Genomic DNA, 6,898 nt, shown 5'->3' with positions numbered 1-6,898 from the left:
CATCTGAGTTCTGACTGAAATGTACAGTTTGCAATGTATTAACAACAAGCAGAATTCTTAATAAGCTGGTTTCCTGCAGTGCATCAAAACAAGTCTAACTGATTGATCAAAGGGGGAGAGATGAAGCCTACTGCTTGTAATAAATGGTTTTATGCTCTTCTATTTATCTATACCTTCAGCCTGTCAACTAATTTTCGTTTAAAAAATTAGAAAGCTGCCTCTACGTGACTAGTTTTCAATTCTGCCGAGATTAACATTTTAGTAACTGGCAAGCAGCGCGGGTTGCTTGCTCATTAGCATAAATCTACCTGACTGCACAGGCATGCTCCCCTGGAAGAAAATATATATTCCCCCCACAGGACTCAAAGCTATTTTCATTTGGAATGCAAATACAGACAGCCCATAAGCATCATTTCCCCCCCTAAACTGGCTCTTGCAGGGGAAAATAAAGGTTGCTCACCACTAATATACAAAACGTAGAGATTTCTAGAAGCTACAAGAGGTTCTGATTTGAGCAGTATGATTTCTAATTAGCCAAAGACCCCATGAATGCCTGACAAAGAAAACTGGGTGGAGGAAGGGTATGGAGTGCTGTAGGTCAAAGGGTACAAATTTGCACCTATATAAAGAATAGCTTCTGAGGCCATAATGCTGACTGTAGTTAATAATACAGAATTGGATACTTGAAAGTCAGTGAGAGTAGATAGTAAGCATTCTCACCCCCCCTCCAAAAGAGTGAACTATGTTAAATATGTGAGGTGATGGATGTGTTAATTATCTTGATCTTGGTAATCATTCTATAATGTGTATGTATATCAAATAATTACATTGTACACTTTATCTTTTTTAGCTGATTTTCAATATGTTTATACGTGCAACATAAATTACAATTATGTATAACAACACCATCTAAAAGAAAATGATGTACAAAATGTTTGTGATAAGTAAAATTATTGCATTTAACGTCATTTTCTTGACAACCATAATTACCAGATTCCTTAATGAATGCCAGTTCAAGTTAGGGGAAATGTATCCCAACACCAGCTTCTGACAACAAAAATAAGAAGTTAAAGCCCTGCAAGTCTGTCTGATTTAGGTCAGGTAATCATGGAAACAAAAGAACATTTAAAATTATTTTATCATTATGCACACTGAAGGAAAGCATTACAGACAGCAGAGTTCTTTCCCACAACAAAATTATTTACACCCATTTAATTAGCTAGAAACACTGGCTTGAAGAGGTACTGACATATTCCATTTGTAATAATTTCTCTACAACAAACAACTGTCTTACAGTTGGGAAATGTTGAAGAAAATATTGTCTCATAAGTCTTTTTTGTTCTTTGAGTCTCAATCACTAAGAGTTCAAGGGACTGTGAGAGAATCCTGGTGTCCTGGATGGCCTGACGAATGCATTAATATCAAGCAGTCCATCTGTATTCTGAAAATACTCTTAACTCCATACAAATGTTGCTTGGGTTGTGGAGCTCATATTTCTCCCACTGGCACTATGACATCTGAAGAACATTTGTTATGAAAGTTTCATACCAATTTTGTTTTCTTCCTTCTTCATTAGCCACTGTGCTTCCTTTTCCATTTTCTTCCTTTCTTGTTGTGCTACTCTCTTTTTCTCTGTCTGCTATCTTCTGCTGCCTCAGAACTTCTTCAGAAGCTTGCCAGGCTTCTTCTCCTTCTCTTCTCCTTCTCCTTCTTCCCATGCATTGGTATTTTCCTGCCAGGTATCCAAGTCACCTAATTCAGGAGATTGATGAATAAAAGGCATATCTTGTGTAGCTGCTAGTCTACTAGAGAAGCCTGTACTACCATCTGGGATGCCAAAATTTAATGGGTCTCTCTTCTTAATAATGATTTTCTGGGTTTTCCGTAGAGTTGGTGTCATGTCCTTAAAATAGTCAGGTTCCAGTTGTTCTAAAGCATTTTGTTGTGTTGCCACATTCCCATTCCCTCCTTCAATCTTTACATTTGCAGGTGCATCTTCATCCCAGGAAGTCCACTCTTCACCATCTGTCTGTTTAGGAACTGATGAATAATCAACTGTAGTTGACAAAGTTATTTGGTCTCCACTTAACTTCCATCCTCTGCCAGATCTGCATATTCATCTCTTTAGGAATGAGGATACTGTTGCTAAGCAGGTACAAATTTTAAATAAACGAAACTGTGTGACAGCCATGGTGGGAATCAAAACCTGCCCCTCCCTCTCCCCGCCTGCCCAGGGGAGGCTCTGAACTGCTGTGGGCCGCGTGTGCGCACACACAAGGTGCATGTACATGCACTGCCAGCCGCTTCCTCGAGCTTGTGCTCTGCCAGTTCAGTCCCAGCCCCACTTAAACCCAGGTGCGTGCTCCATCTCAGCCACCACTGCTGCCACGCAGCTGCCATAGCCGCCCCCTCCTAGGGAAACTCCACATTGTACACTTTAAATACTTACAATTACAACTGTCAATTATACCTCAAAGTTTTTTTAAGCAAACTGGAACTCATCTATACTTCAGTCTGAAAAAGAGCAAACTGGGAATACCAAGGCGAAGTACAGATTCAGTGTAATCCCTATCAAATTACCAATGGCATTTTTCACAGAAAAAAATTTTTTTAAATTTGTATGGAAACACAAAAGACCCCAAATAGCCAAAGCAATCGTAAGAAAGAAAAATGGAGCTGGAGGAATCAGGCTCCCTGACTTCAGACTATACTACAAAGCTACAGTAATCAAAACAGTATGGTACTAGAACAAAAACAGCAATATAGATCAATGGAACAGGATAGAAATAAACCCAAGCACCTATGGCCAATTAATCTATGACAAAGGAGGAAAGAATATACAATGGAGGAAAGACAGTCTCTTCAATAAATGGTGCTGGGAAAACTAGACAGCTATATGTAAAAGAATGAAATCAGAACATTCTCAAACACCATACACAAAAATAAACTCAAAATGGATTAAAGACCTAGATGTAAGGCAGGATACTATAAAATTCTTAGAAGCAAACATAGGCAGAACACTCTTTCACATAAATTGCAGCAATATCTTTTCAGATCCACCCCCTAGAGTAGTGAAAATAAAAACAAAAATAAACAAATGGGACCTAATTAAAAGCTTTTGCACAGCAAAGGAAACCATAAACAAAATGAAAAGACAACCCACAGAATGGGAGAAAACATTTGCAAATGAAGCAACTGACAAGGGATTAATCTCCAAAATATACAAACAGCTCATGCAGCTCAGTATCAAAAACACAAACAACCCAATCAAAAAATGGGCAGAAGATCTAAATAGACATTTCTCCAAAGAAGGCATACAGGTGGCCAAAAGACACATGAAAAGATGCTCAACATCACTAATTATTAGAGAAATGTAAATCAAAACTACAATGAGATATCACCTCATACCAGTCAGAATGGCCATCATCACAAAATCTGCAAACAATAAATGCTGGAGAGGGTGTGGAGAAAAGGGAACCCTCCTACACTGTTGATGGGAATGTAAGTTGCTACAACCACTATGGGGAACAGCATGGAGGTTCCTTAAAAAACTAAAAATATGGGCTTTCCTGGTGGCACAGAGGTTAAGAATCCGCCTGCCAATGCAGGAGACACGGGTTCAATCCCTGGGCCGGGAAGATCCCACATGCCGTGGAACAACTAAGCCCGTGTGCCACAACTACTGAGCCTGCGCTCTAGAGCCTGCGAGCCACAACTACTGAGCCCATCTGCTGCAACTACTGAAGCCCAAACACCTAGAGGCCGTGCTCCTAGAGCCCATGCTCTGCAACAAGAAAAGCCACCGCAGTGAGAAGCCTGCATACCACAACAAAGAGTAGCCCCCACTCGCCGCAACTAGAGAAAGCTTGTGCACAGCAATGAAGACCCAACGCAGCCAAAAAATAAATAAAATAAACCTTTAAAAAAAAACCTAAAAACTAAAAATAGAACTACCACATGATCCAGGAATCCCACTCCTGGGCATATATCCAGAGAAAACTCTAATTCAAAAGATACATGCACCCCAATGTTCATAGCAGCACTATTTACAATAGCCAAGACATGGAACAACCTGAATGTCCATCAACAGAGGAGTGGATACAAAAGATGTGGTACAAGGAATTCTCTGGCCACCCAGTGGTTAGGACTCCATGCTCTCACTGCCGAGGGTGTGGCCAAAAATAAAATAAAAATGATGTAGCACATATATACAATGGAATATTACCCAACCACAAAAAAGAATGAAATAACACCGTTTGCAGCAACATGGATGGACCTAGAGATTATCATACTAAGTGAAGTAAGTCAGACAGAGAAAGACAAATATCATATGGTATCACTTATATGTGGAATCTAAAAAAAAAAAAAAAAAAAGATACAAGTGAACTTATTTACAAAACAGAAACAGACTCACAGACAGAAAACAAATTGATGGTCAACCAAAGAGGAAATGTGGAGGGAGGGGTAAATTAGGAGATTGGGATTAACACATACACACTACTATAAATAAAATAGGTAACTAATAAGAACCTACTGTATAGCACAAGGAACTCTACTCAATATTCTATAATAACCTATATGGGAAAAGAATCTGAAAAAGAATAGATATATGTATATGTATAACTGAATCACTTTGTTGTATACCTGAAACTAACACAACACTGTAAATCAACTGTACTCCAATGTAAAATAAAAATTAAAAAAATAAATAAAAAATTAAAAAAACAAACTGGGAATAATAATTGAAGAAGGAAACAAGATAGCTAGATGAGAAGATTCCAGGGGTCCTGGTGGCGGGATCAGGGAGGAGGTTTCTAAACACTGGGCTGGTCCCCAAACCTCATACTCTCAGCACTTATCTGGTACAACTGAGGAAGAATGAGACAAATCAGGACAACATAGTAAGATTTTCATAAAACTGAATTTGCTCCATTTAAAAAACTGCCCTATGAGATTATAGGATCTTTGGATCTTTTTCTGATAATTTTTAAAATTTATTTTAAATTTTTATTGAAATATACACATACATACATATATATGTGTATATATATATATTCTTTTTTTTCATTCTCTTCCATTATAGGTTATTACAAGATATTGAGTATAGTTCTCCATGCTATAGAGTATGTGAGAGTTGGTTATCTATTTTAAATAGATGGATCTTTTGAAATTTAAATCTCCATCCTTATATGATGAGGACAGTAGTGCATGGTTGTGTTTGTTTTTTTTAAAATTCTCTAAATAGTACCAAGTTGGCAAACACCTTCAAGATGACAGTAAATGTTTCTCCTAAATTCATAGTCACGCAAATATAAGTAAAATGAAGAAAGCAAAGGAACCACTCCCAATTAAAAGAACAAGAGAAATCCCCTGAAAGAACAAACAATGAAACAAACCTCTCCAGTCTACTAGATCCCAAGTTCAAAAAGAAGGTTATAAAAATACTGAAGGAATTAAGAAAGGCTATCCATAGAAATGCAGATCACTATAAAAAGGAACTAGAAACTATAAAGAGGAGCCAATTAAAATTAGAAAACATTTGCTGAGACAAAAGCTGAGCTAAAGGCAATAAATAGCAAACTTAATAATGCAGAAGAACGAATAAATGATCTGGAAGATAGAATAATGGAAATCACCCAATCAGAAGTGGACAGAAAAACAAATGAAAAAAAATGAAATCAATATATGAGACCTATGGGATAATATAATATAAGTGAGCCAATCTAAGCATAATAGGGATCGCAGAAGGAGAAGAAAGAGAAAAGGGGATCAAAAATGTATTTGAGGGCTTCCCTGGTGGTGCAGTGGTTAAGAATCTGCCTGCCAATGCAGGGGACACGGGTTTAACCCCTGGGCTGGGAAGATCCCACATGCCACGAAGCAACTAAGCCCATGCACCACAACTACTGAGCCTGCATTCCAGAGCCCATGAGCCACAACTACTCAGCCCACGCACCACAACTACTGAAACCCATGCGCCTAGAGCCCATACTCTGTAACAAGGGAAGCCACTGCAATGAGAAGCCTGTGCACCACAATGAAGAGCAGTCCCCACTCACCGCAACTAGAGAAAGTCTGCACACAGCAACGAAGACCCAACACAGACAATAAATAAATAAATAAATAAATAAATAAATAAATAAATAAATAAATTTTAAAAATTTATTTAAGGGACTTCCTAGGTGGCGCAGTGGTTAAGAATCCGCCTGCCAATGCAGGGGACACAGGTTTGATATCTGCCCCAGGAAGATACCACATGCCACAGAGCAACTAAGCATATGTGCCACAACTATTGGGCCTGCACTCTAGAGCCCATGAGCCACAACTATCGAGCCTGTGCCACAACTACTGAAGCCTGCGAGCCTAGAGCCCGTGCTCCTCAACAAGAGAAGCCACCACAATGAGGAGCCCACGCACCACAACAAAAAGTAGCCCCCACTCACCACAACTAGAGAAAGCCCATGTACAGCAACAAAGACCCAATGCAGCCAATAAGTAAATAAATAAACTTATTTAAAAAAAAAAAAAAAGAATCCGCCTGTCAATGCAGGGGGCACAGGTTTGATCCCTAGTCCGGGAAGATCCCATATGCCACAGGGCAACTAAGCCCATGCACCACAACCACTGAGCCTGTGCTCTACAGCCCATGAGCCACAACTATTGAGCCCACATGCAACTACTGAAGCCTGTGCACCTACAGCCCACACTCTCCAACAAGAGAAGCCACCACATTAAGAAGCCCGCACATCACAATGAAGAGTAGCCCCCTCTCGCCTCAACGAGAGAAAGCCAGTGTAGCAACGAAGACCCAACGCAGCCAATAATAAGTAAGTAAACTTTAAAAAATAAAAATTAAAAAATTTAAAAAATTAAAAAACAAAAATGTATTTGAGGAACT

The 6,898-nt window shown here is 39.0% G+C and overlaps 1 pseudogene; it reads right to left on the bottom strand.

Moving 5' to 3' along the window:
• Positions 1 to 1,531: 1,531 nt before the first annotated feature.
• On the bottom strand, positions 1,532 to 2,200 carry LOC130842433 (receptor-binding cancer antigen expressed on SiSo cells-like; annotated as a pseudogene).
• Positions 2,201 to 6,898: the final 4,698 nt, after the last annotated feature.

The sequence above is a fragment of the Hippopotamus amphibius genome, chromosome X, assembly GCF_030028045.1.
Source record: "Hippopotamus amphibius kiboko isolate mHipAmp2 chromosome X, mHipAmp2.hap2, whole genome shotgun sequence".
NCBI lineage: Eukaryota > Metazoa > Chordata > Mammalia > Artiodactyla > Hippopotamidae > Hippopotamus > Hippopotamus amphibius.
The sequence above is the reverse complement of the archived record's forward strand: the minus strand, read 5'-3'. Positions and strand labels throughout refer to the sequence as shown.